Below are 12,995 nucleotides of genomic sequence, written 5' to 3'. Positions count from 1 at the left end.
CATTATTTGGCACGAAATTCGACATTTTCAAGTGTGGTAAAAATATTGTTGTTTACGCTTCAAATAAAAAACTTATACTGACGTTTGTGCCTTACGACAGTAGCTCTCCAATGAATGTTTGGAAATGTGGATCGATGGAATAATAATCAAGTTACGCCATCTGTTGTAAAACCGCAAGGAACTTATTCATAGTCCTATTACATAAAAAAATATTTGAAAATATTACTATTTCAATTATTGCAAACAAAAAAGTGAAACAAAAATAATTACAAAAAAATTCAAAACAAAAATAATTCAAGATTATACTTATTAAAATAGGGGAAAAAAGTGATAGTAAACATTATTTCCCAAAATGGTGTTGTAAAAAACACAGACTGTCAATGGCTTCGTCTGACAATCGCGTACGCTTTTTGGACACAAAATTACCCGCTGTAGAAAAATTCCTCTCATTTTGAGTCGATTTTGGCTTAACAGTGTTAAAAGCCCCGATCAGTCTTTCAACATTTTGTGTTTTTTCTCCAGTTTTTTCATATAGTTTTAGCTCGTTTCTAAGCGGCGAAAACATCTGGTTCGCCGCATGTTGCGCAATGTCTGCTTTCGGTTTTGAGCATTGCTGAACGTATTTTTCAAGCTGTTTCGCCATATCTTCTTCATCGACGTTGTTGGTTGCAAATACGTCATCATCGTCAGAACTAGACACTGCTTGGTCTTCCTGAATGCTCGTAGAAAATAGACGAACCAAGTAGTTTTCGGCTTCTTTTATCAATTCTGTTTTAGAACAGGTGTGGAAAAATTCAGATTTGTCACTAGAGCTGTTAACTCAATCGTGTAAATATTTAAAGGCCGATAACAAACGGCTAGATCTACGAGCTGTTAAGTTTTTTTTAGGCTGGATAAGAATTCATTGCCCAATTCGGTGTGCTGATTCTCCAATTCTGTGAACAAAAATTTGAGAATAGAATCCGCAGCAAGTAAGTTCACATTTTGGCGACTAAGTGCTTCTACAGCAACACGTATAGGTTTAAGAGCATTTATGATATCCTCGCAATACTTTTCTTCTGCGTCAGTAGTGGCCATAAAATTTAAATTAAGAGTGTCGAGCGCCTTACGAACATGCTTGCTGATGCAAATGTATCTGGCCAGCATAGTTTCCAGGCTATTCCAACGTGTTTTGCAATCCAACAGCAAGAAAAGCTCTTTCTTCTCGACCTCTTTAACATAATCCTGCAAGATGGCATTCCGTACAGGCGAGTTCTTGAATTTCAAAACTATCTTGCGACCCTTTTTTACGATTTCAAATGCAGACTTTATATTGACCGTCTTGTCAGCAACAAATACGATATTGTCGTCCTCGTCATCGGAAGCGTTTTCCGCATTAATGTCGGAAAATGAAGTACTGGCTGCATTGTTTTCATTTTCATCGGAGCCTCTATAATCCGAATCGTCTCCATCTCTTACGTCACTATCGTATATCCTGTTTGCGACTTTTCGTTTCTGGTACATTACCTCCATGACCGCCAAATGTATGCCGTGATTGTAGCAAATCTGTTGATGCGCTGGTGATAGTCTCCCAAATTTGATCATGACACTGGCACCATCACTTGTAATAGCCACGATGTCGGACTGTAGTTGTATATTGAAGTCTGAAAGCTTTGCATTTACGAGCTCATATACTTTTTCAGTGGGACATGATTCCTGAATGCGAACCAGGCCAAGGTTGTCAGATTGTCCATCGTCATAATATATATGGATGTTCATGTAACGTCGGTTTCGCACGCTTGTCCACTCGTCGATGCTCAAGCTGAACTTACGCTGTGCAGATTTAAAATTTTCAATTTTCATCTTCAAATCGCTTTTTATTTTCGTGCAGTACTTCATAACCAAACCCAGAACAGCTTTGTGACACTTTGGAAGATGAAATCCTAAGCGGCTGGTACTATTACGAATGAACTCACTTTTTGTTATCGCGTTTATTGGAATTCCATCTTTTGCAGCCAATTTTGCAACAATTTGTTCAAGCGATTCAGGCGAGGAAGAAGTATTGAAAAAGTTGTGAAGAGTTCGGGTCTTCTTGGCTGGTGGGTGTTCTTTTGGAGCCTCATGTTCCCTTCGCTTCATGTTGTGTATCCTCTCTATGTGACGGTGAAGTCCAGATGTTGACGATGACTTGCATTTAATGATTTTATTGCATTTCAAACATGTTGCTTCGTCGTCAAATCGCTTGAAAAGCTGCCACACTTGGTCGTATTCGTATTCTGAACTCATGATTTTTAATGCTAAAAATTCAAAATTTGTTTTAAATTTTATTTTTTAAAGGAAGTAACTAACCGGTACTCACAGTCAACGATACGTCGATTCAAAACTTAAAAATAAGTAATATTTGGACCACAAAATATTTTATTATACGGTGTATAATTTATACTTAATCAGGTACCACAAAATGAAATGCACCCGCTCACTACAAAAAATAAATTTACAAACGTCGTCTGTGCAGTCTGCGAACAAATTGAAATTGCTTGACTATTTTCAAAGCATTTCTAATTGCTTAACTGCTGCTACATATAAGAAACACATAAAACTAAACTTCATTAGCTTGATGTTACAGTGCTTTCCCTCGACATAGCATAGCAACGCATCTAGCATTTACTCTGTAGTCACCCTAAAACAAAAAAAAAAAAACAAACAAATGGAACAGTTATACTGTTGTGGCTTTTCGCATAGCAATTCAAACTATGGTGTGAATTGTATGTGATTCTGCGAAAAAGTATGTAGTGTGCGATTCTTTTTAACATAATGCCCGTTACAGTTTGGTGTTTCCAGGTATTAATCATATGTATGTGTATTCTTTTACTTTTGAAAGAATTCTTTTTTCTCTTAATATTTGACAACAAAAATTAAAAAAAAAAATGGATTTCTCGAGAAATCTTGAAACATTCTCGAGATTCGGGATTTCCCGAAATGCTAAAAATTTCAATTCTCGAGATTCGGGATGGAAAAATATCGAGAATTTCTCGAGAATTCCCGTCGGGAAATTCCCGAAACCCAACTCTAGTTGGGACTATGTTCATGAATACATATTTATTAGTAAAGAGAACAAAACAAAACAATTATTGAGAATCCAAATGTATACAATGCTGTGCTCATTAGAAAGAGAGCTAAACAAAGCAAACGTACTCATATATATGCGTATATTTGTGTGTCGTCCCGCTTTGCATAGACATCGCTGTTATCAATATGAAAATTTTGATAACTTTACACGCAAATATTTCATGAACAAATTAACCAATTTTAATTTTTGACGTGATAACGTCTTATAATTCGATTTAACAGGCTGCACGCACGAAAAAATGTGTCGTTACCTTGCTCATTAGTGTTACCTTGCTCATTTTCCGTTACCTTGCTCATTGCCGTTACCTTGCTCATTTGTCGTTACCTTGCTCATTGCCGTTACCTTGAATGAACTGCAAGCGAAAGTGCGGAACGAACGACAAAGCAAACAAAGCAAATGAACGGCAACGTTCGACATCTTGCTTTCTCCTACTTAAGTGAGCGTAAGTTATGTATTATCGGTCGAGTCAGTCTTCGCCTATGAATCGTAAGAATAAGTCGTGTTCAACCAATTTTTCTTAATAATAAAATATAAGTGAAAACTTTGAAAAAAAAAACAAAAAACTAAATTGTTTTTATTGGAAACATAAATGGCGACGAGGATAAAAAACAACAAAACAAAAACACAAATTTATTAAAAAACAATAATTTAATATTTGCTCTTCGAGATGTATTGAAAGAAAAAATAAATAAAAATGAAAATAAAAATAAAAAATCAATAAATCAAATGCGTACAAGCAAACGTTAAAGAAAAAAAAAGAAAAAAAAATTACGAATAGTGTGCAAACTTAAGAAAAAAAATATGACTAAATTTTAATAAAATATTTAATAATAAATATTAATATAATTACATATGAAAACTAAAGTCGAATCGAAATTTGAAAGTGTGAAATTTTGAAGTTTCAATAATAAACTGGAAGCTATACGTGATTTGACGAAAATTCTGAAATACACACATACATAAAGATAATTTTACAGAAAATTGCAGTAAATGGGATTTGAGATCTCATGGGGGGTCAAATTAATACGAGTGACAAGGAAATACAATTTGAAAGGTGTTAACACTTAAATTTCAATCTTGTTAAAAAGAAATGAAAATTGAAAACTGAAAGTAAATAAATATTGAATGTTGAGCGCTGTACTACTTGAAAAAGCCTAGCCAAATAACAGTTGAAAAAAAAAGAAATACCGCAAATCACTCAAGTGTTTCTATATTACAACTAAAAAATCGTTTAAAAGTGCACTTGACTTCAAAACGAAGAAGTCATGACCCGCTAGGTCAAGGAAAGGACAGCAAAATACTAACGGACACGAAGCTTATACACACTCAAAATGTAAATGTTTATGTGCGTTTGTGCATAATATATGTAAACGAGTGCGATCAACCTTGAATGAGAATTAAAATACAGCAAAAAAAAAAAAAAAAGCAAACAATTTTAAGAGAGATGAACGAAAACATAAACTAAACACAAAGAAATAACACACGATGGCACTGACATTAGCAGAGGCGATGAAGGAGAGCTAGAAAGCGGTGTAGTTAAAGGAAATAAAGAAGTTGTAGAAATAACGAAAGAAAGTGGTGAAAAAGAAGTGCTAGCTGAGGAGGCGAAGAATAAATATCGCGCAGTGATAATTTGTGCCGGTAAATTTTGGTATAAAACTAAATTTCAAACCCATTCAATTGTAATAACTAAATAAAAATAATCCAAAAATAAGAAAGCAGCAAAATAAATAGTGAAACAATAAATAAAAATATAAAATTAAAAATACAAAATCAAGTTAAATCGATTTAACTTTGTCTAACGTAATACAACGAAAATACTGTCAACATGGACTCGCAGGGTTATGAAAATGCACGCAATATGACGTTGCTCTTCTTCCTTGAGCGCCTCATGGATAAGGCTGAGGCACGCACTGTTCACGATTTGTCCTGTCAATTTGGTAGCAAGGAATTCACCAAGGAAATGTTTCAAATTGCTGGCGGTAGTCAATCGGATAACAACAGCGAACAGCAGCAACAACGAGCCAACAAAAAAAAAAAATAAAATAAAATAAAAAATAAGTAAAATTAAAATATCAATATAGCAACAGTCGCAAAAAAGTAGAATAAGCTTACTAAACAACAACGCAACGCATTACTATCTTCTGTTCATACGTCATTCATAGTATTCTCCTCATAAAAAAGAAACAAAAACAAAGATAAGCACCCAAATTAAAAGATAAAACACCGTTTGACGAAAGACGTGAATTCTGTGATAAACAGTGTTTCTCAAACTGCCTTAATTTAAAGTAAAGGAAAGTAAATAAAGAAGAGAAGGAAAGCAAAAGCATACAAAAAAGTGGAAATGGAGTGGAGAGGAAAATGGAAATAAGTACGTAGAAGAAAGGGGAAATGAAAATGAAAAGGAAAGTGACAATGAAAATGAAGGTGAAAATGAAAATAAAAATGAAAGAAAAAGGGGATGAAAATGAAGAATTGAAAGCTAATGAAAAAGGAAATGAAATAATTGAAAAAGAGTATGTAGAAAAGACAGATAACTTAAAAGAAAATAACGGTGGCGCTGAAACTTCGTATAATAAAGCACACCCCACAAAATAATACAAAATTGATGTTTGAAGTTTATTCATAATTCTTGCCATTTCATGTAAGAACTTTGTTGTTGCAAAATATATTAATATAAACAATATGGAAAATGCCTTCACATATTATTTACAAAATAACTTGTTGCAAGACATTGATATAGGTCGCGGCAGCCTGAAGGTTGACACTTATGAGAAAAATGTTGAGAGCAATCATGATTTTCATTCCAATTTCAATCGGTTGAACCATAAAAACCAAACCAATAACAATCTTGGTAAACAAAATTCAGGAGTTTTCCGCAACAAAAATACAAATTTTGAATATAATCCGAATTATAAAAATTCGAACAGATACAATAGAAATTTTGAAAATAATCAATCCGGAAATTTTAATAGCAATGTCAACTACGGTAGAAATAGTGGCAATTGGAGAGGTGAACCAAATTTGAGAAATTACTCTGGTAGATTTCCTAACAGTGAATACAATTTTGTCTGAATACATCAACAAAATCTGCATAATATATATGGATGATATTTTGGTATTTTCTACTTCTATTAGCGAACACTTTGAGAGCCTAACAAAAATATTTAACTGCTTATTTACAAATAACTTAAGAATACAATACGATAAGTGCAAATTTTTATCTAGATATACAGAGTTTCTGGGCCATATTATCACACATGAAGGTATCAAGCCAAGCCCGGAGAAAACGATAATAATTATTTTACGGATAACGAAGAAAACATTGATATAAAATCTTTGTTCGAAAATTCTTTAGAAACGGTGCATTCAGCATACGAAAACCTAAATGAACACTTTCTTATAACCGAGTCCATAGTAAATAGATACACCACTCAAATTCGTATAGTAAGGAACAAACCCATCGAAAGCGAAATGTTATATAACAAATATGGAATAGTCTATATAGCCGAAAGAGACTTACAAAATAGCATTTATCTTACAGATCTTTTTAGAAAATATATTAAAAAAAAGGAACAACAGGAATTCATTCAGAGTTGCCTGATAGTGCGTACAATGTGGTATTAAAAAAGGAACAACAGGAATTCATTCAGAGTTGCCTGATAGTGCGTAAAATGTGGTATTAAAAAAGGAACAATAGGAATTCATTCAGAGTTGCCTGATAGTGCGTAAAATGTGGTATTAAAAAAGGAACAACAGGAATTCATTCAGAGTTGCCTGGTAGTGCGTAAAATGTGGTATTAAAAAAGGAACAACAGGAATTCATTCAGAGTTGCCTGATAGTGCGTAAAATGTGGTATTAAAAAAGGAACAACAGGAATTCATTCAGAGTTGCCTGATAGTGCGTACAATGTGGTATTAAAAAATGAACAACAGGAATTCATTCAGAGTTGCCTGATAGTGCGTACAATGTGGTACAAGAAAAACTGATAAGTTTATTCTCTTATGACAATAACATTAAATTTACTAAATGCTGTTACAAAGCTTTAGACTTGAAAACAGACGAGGAAATTTTAGAGGTAGTGGAAAAAGTCCATACGGAAGGGAACCATAGAGGTGTGCTAGAAAATTATGAACAGATGAAATTAAGGTACTTTTATCCAAATATGAAAAAAGTTATTAACAGATTTGTTAACAAATGTGATGTGTGCAACGAGGGCATATACGCATTTTGAAAAATTCAGACAACTCCTTCGAGTTAGAAGAAATCATGATCAAGGCTATTGGCTTTTATAACAACTCCATCCATAGTTCAACCAATGTAAAACCGATTGACTTTATCAATAGAAGCGACATAGATTTTGAAAAAATAAAAAATTATACTTACAGAAAAAAGAAACAAGCAATCAACAAATTGAATGCAGAAGCAGAAAGGGTTCCATATTTCAACAACAGCAAAGTTTACATGAAGAATACTCTTGCTAATAGAAATAAACTTGCAAAAAGGTTCGTACAATTGCAAAAAAGTTTTCCTAATAAAGTTGACATGGCAAATATCAAGAGGCCGCATAAAATAGCGTAAATGTCCTTATGCGAATTTTATTAAAGATCTTAACATTTACTCATAAATGAAAAAAAAACCAAATAGTGATTGCGACCACAATAATTACTAGAAATTCTACTGAAGTTTTAGTTTATTAAACGCTATGTAAATTTACGTAAACTAAGCTAATTTTTATAGTTTGTCATATAACAACTTGTATACTGCAGATGTAAAGTACAAAGTTCTTTTGTAAAATGTAAAAAGTTGAATATTCAAAAACGGCAAATAACGAAAATGAAAATAGAAGTTAAACATTAAACAAAATTTTAATGCTGACTGAAACTTAGTTTTAACTACTGTATATTACAATGAAATTGTGTAGTTATAAGTTAATAAATTAAAGTAAGTTATATAAAACACACTAAGATAAATCGCAGGGACTCGATTTAATTTATGTGGAGGGCGAGTTATGTATTATCGGTCGAGTCAGTCTTCGCCTATGAATCGTAAGAATAAGTCGTGTTCAACCAATTTTTCTTAATAATAAAATATAAGTGGAAACTTTGAAAAAAAAAAAACAAAAAACTAAATTGTTTTTATTGGAAACATAAATCGTATATGTGTATGTATATGCGCATATGTACATATATAAATTCACGTATTTGTAAATATTTGCATATGCCTTCTTATTGATTATTATTAATTTGATTTACTTGAAGAATTTACAATAAAACCAAGTTTTTTAATAATACCTGTTGTTTTAATGTTATTATTATTTTTTGACGTGATAACGTCTTATAATTCTATGTAGCCGGCTGCCCGCACCAAAAAATGCGTCGTTATCTTGCTCATGCGTCGTTACCTTGCTTGAACAGCATGTTATGTTATGTTATGATATGTTATGTTATGTTATGTTATATTATGTTATGTTATGTTATGTTATGTTATGTTATGTTATGTTATGTTATGTTATGTTATGTTATGTTATGTTATGTTATGTTATGTTATGTTATGTTATGTTATGTTATGTTATGTTATGTTATGTTATGTTATGTTATGTTATGTTATGTTATGTTATGTTATGTTATGTTATGTTATGTTATGTTATGTTATGTTATGTTATGTTATGTTATGTTATGTTATGTTATGTTATGTTATGTTATGTTATGTTATGTTATGTTATGTTATGTTATGTTATGTTATGTTTTTTTTTTCCTTGGGCTCTACGCGCTTACTGCGTTTCGAGTAATTTATTATTTCAATTAGTTTGTTTTCTAGAGCAAATATTTTCATACATATGTGCAGTATAACATTCAGATAGATTACAAGTATTTTCAATTACATAAATATTTTATAGTTTAACAAAACTAACTGAAATAAAATGCCTGCGATTGGATACAAGCAGTTAGATGGTTATTCTACTATATTACTATTATGATTAAGACATTAGGTAGGAATGTTTGAAGCATTGAAGTTTTTTAAATTATCAATTATTTTTTGACAAATTCATTAAATGATGTTATCAAACTAGGATATTTTGAAATTTGTTTTATGTTGAATGCTGGAATATCATATTGTGCACAGAATGTTTCGTGTCTCTGTCGTGCACTGTGAAAGCGTGGGCAGTCGTGCAAAAGATGATGCATACTCTGCACAGTGAGTTGGTCACACGGGCACCAGTCTTCGTCAATGATTTTGAATCGCTTTAAGTATGCCTTGTTGAAACCATGGCCAGTAAAGAGCTGTGTCAATTCAAATGATATCCCAAAGAGTTGTCGGTATAGTTGCGCATCTTCAAGAATTGGAAAGAAAATCTTTGTAATGGAGCCAGTGGTATCGTCGGCATACTCCTGCTGCCATGACTCGAATATTTGAGAACGTATTTGCCGTATAGCATAGCTTAAGGGAAATGCAGTATATACTGGATCGACTCCTTGATTTGCTGCTTCTTTTGCCTGTTCATCTGCACGCTCGTTTCCTTCAATACCGATGTGCGATTTGACCCAGTAAAAGTCAATTCTGTGTCGCTGGCGAAGAAGGTACAGGTGCTGATGAATTGATGCAATTAAAGGATTGGGGTTGCTCCGATTTTGGATAGCTTCCAAACAAGAGCGACTGTCGCTATATATGACTAGCTTTTCAGTTTTCAATTCATTCTGAGCCCATTTCAGTGCAGTGTCAATTGCTAGAGCTTCAGCCTGGAAGACAGTGCATGTGTCATGTAATTTAAATGTTATGTTATGTTATGTTATGTTATGTTATGTTATGTTATGTTATGTTATGTTATGTTATGTTATGTTATGTTATGTTATGTTATGTTATGTTATGTTATGTTATGTTATGTTATGTTATGTTATGTTATGTTATGTTATGTTATGTTATGTTATGTTATGTTATGTTATGTTATGTTATGTTATGTTATGTTATGTTATGTTATGTTATGTTATGTTATGTTATGTTATGTTATGTTATGTTATGTTATGTTATGTTATGTTATGTTATGTTATGTTAATGTTAACTCATTCTCTATATCCATACAAAATATCTATCAAACAGATAAAATTAAAATTTTCTTTTGAAAAATGCAACCATTCAATCACTATTTTCTTATGACGTTATCACTTTAAATTATCGTCAGTAAACCGACTTTACAGACAACCTCTTTTTATAATTTTCCGGAAATATGCTCATCAAAACCTTTCTTTTGATATATATTTCATATCTGTACATATTGTAGTTTAGTCAGAATAAGCGCCATGTTTTAAAATAATAAAATAACTAATATGTAACCCCCGAAAATCGGGTGGGCTTTTTTCCCACGGAAAGTAAACAGCATATGTGACACTTTTATATATTAAAAGTTATGATGATTAGAAAAGTGTATATTTTTATTCATATGTAATAGGTATGTAAGAACTTATGCATATAACATTTTTAAAATTTTTTTCAGTTAAATCAGTAATTTTTTTTTTTAAATTACTTCATTATAAACTACATTCAACGTCAAGTTTTCGTTATTGCCCATTTGAACTCGTATATTTTCCCAGGATCTAACCCGGCTTAACGCAACATAAAGTTGGCCGTGAGCAAAGCAATCCTCCTTTAAATGAAGCCCCACCTTTGATAATGTTTTTTGCCATTCGTAAAATTTCTTGGATTTGCAAAAGTAAAAATTTTTTTTTCACAGATCTTTACGTTTTAAAAAATTTTAAGAAGAATGATATATATGATATATACATGTACACACATAGAATACAATACAAAGAAAAAAAAAACCACTTAAAAATGTATATCTGTGTCAAAAAGTTCGTTGATTTGATGGGTAATAGTGTTCTTTTAAATGGCGTTGGGCATCGTCTATTACTATAAAATTTGTCTGAGAATAGCCCAAATACAGTTTACCTTTGAAATAGTATCAAATAAATAACTAATTTGTCTCTCTCTCCTTATTTTTTAAAACTATTTGAAATTTTGAGTTTTGCAAAAAGGATCAAACGCACACAAAATTTTTAAGTACATACATACGTTTATATATTATAGTTCAATTGTACCATATATGAACGAAAACAAAAGTGGATGCTTCTACCAATCATATCCAATACGTGACGTTTCAAACATTTATCACTTACTTACCTGCTCTATTCCTCCACTTAAAGTAGGAACTCTTCTACGAACTCTTCTTGGGCGTCCTCTAGGCATATTTTAAAATTAAATATGTATGTACTTTTTTCTCAAAATAAATTCTATTTTGCGTCTGCCCAAAACTCTTTCTAATTTGCACTGTTACCGTTGTTTTAAGTGAATTGACAAATTTCAAGTAAATTGTCAATTCATACCAATTATTACCATCACAACAAAATTTTGAAAAAAATTCGCAGCACCCGTTGGGACTATGTTCATGAACACATATTTGTTAGTAAAGAGAACAAAACAAAACAATATTGAGAATCCAAATGTATACAATGCTGTGCTCATTAGAAAGAGAGCTAAACAAAGCAAACGTACTCATATATATGCGTATATTTGTGTGTCGTCCCGCTTTGCATAGACATCGCTGTTATCAATATGAAAATTTTGATAACTTTACACGCAAATATTTTATGAACAAATTAACCAATTTTAATTTTTATAATTTTCCGGAATATGCTCATCAAAACCTTTCTTTTGATATATATTTCATATCTGTACATATTGTAGTTTAGTCAGAATAAGCGCCATGTTTTAAAATAATACTATAGATAATAATAATAATAATAAAACAACCAGAATGACTTCTTTGACGAAATAAGAGAAAACTTAGGCGTCTTAACAATAAAACTTGATTTGTCCTTGAACAAGAGCTGCTGCGAGTGCTGTCGCTCAAAATAACTCGCGCACACCCCTCAATATATTTAAATCGAAAATTCCTGAGCCCATTCTGGCTTGCAGGAATCCAGATACTTTAGAAGGAGCGATGAATGTCCTTTTCGAAGCTGGATATCCTCACCTCCGAAGGGACAATCAACAAAGTAAACCAAATTTCAATCGCAATAGGCAAATTTTCCCTAATTTTAACCTAACAATTCTCACCGAAACCCAAATCGAAATTTTAGTTAACAAAATAATTGAAATCAAAACAGGCAAAATTTCCAAAATTTTAACACACACAATTCTAATCAAAATTCAAACGAAATTGTCAGTTTACAAAATAATTAATACAGACAATCTTTTCAACAACGGAATTTTAATTTGCGCAACTCCAGACAACGTTCCCAATATAATTCTAATTTCAACCATAATAGACAAAATTTCGCACCCCATAACAAATCAAATCAAATCGCAGCCAAACTAATATCAAAGAAAATAAAAAAGAACCGATGCCACCACCTATTATACTGGAGGATATCACATCATATGAAGTTCTCTACAATCAATTAATATCCACAATAAATGCAGATGCATTTCAAACAAAAATTATTAATGATACAACTGTAAAAATCAATTGCATAGATTCTGAAGCATACAGAATAGTAGTTGGAACATTAAATAGAAATGGAAACTCATTCCACTCTTATGCAAAAAATTTGCATCACACTTGCAACCCAGAAAATATAATGAAAGATCTGATATGCAAAGGATATAAAATAAAGGCAGCAGTAAATAAGCTAGCATGGAAGAAAAAAACTCCTCTTAATATGTTCATGTTGTTTTTTGAAAATAATGAAGATATTGAGAGAATATACAAAATCACAAATATACTAGGCTGTCAAGTAGAAATTGTGCCGATTAAGGGAACTAAACTTGTCCCGCAATGCAAAAATTGCCAAACATATGGGCATACCAATAAATATTGCAGCAAACCAG

Source organism: Anastrepha obliqua, chromosome 6, assembly GCF_027943255.1.
Source record: "Anastrepha obliqua isolate idAnaObli1 chromosome 6, idAnaObli1_1.0, whole genome shotgun sequence".
Classification (NCBI taxonomy): Eukaryota; Metazoa; Arthropoda; class Insecta; order Diptera; family Tephritidae; genus Anastrepha; species Anastrepha obliqua.
The sequence above is the reverse complement of the archived record's forward strand: the minus strand, read 5'-3'. Positions refer to the sequence as shown.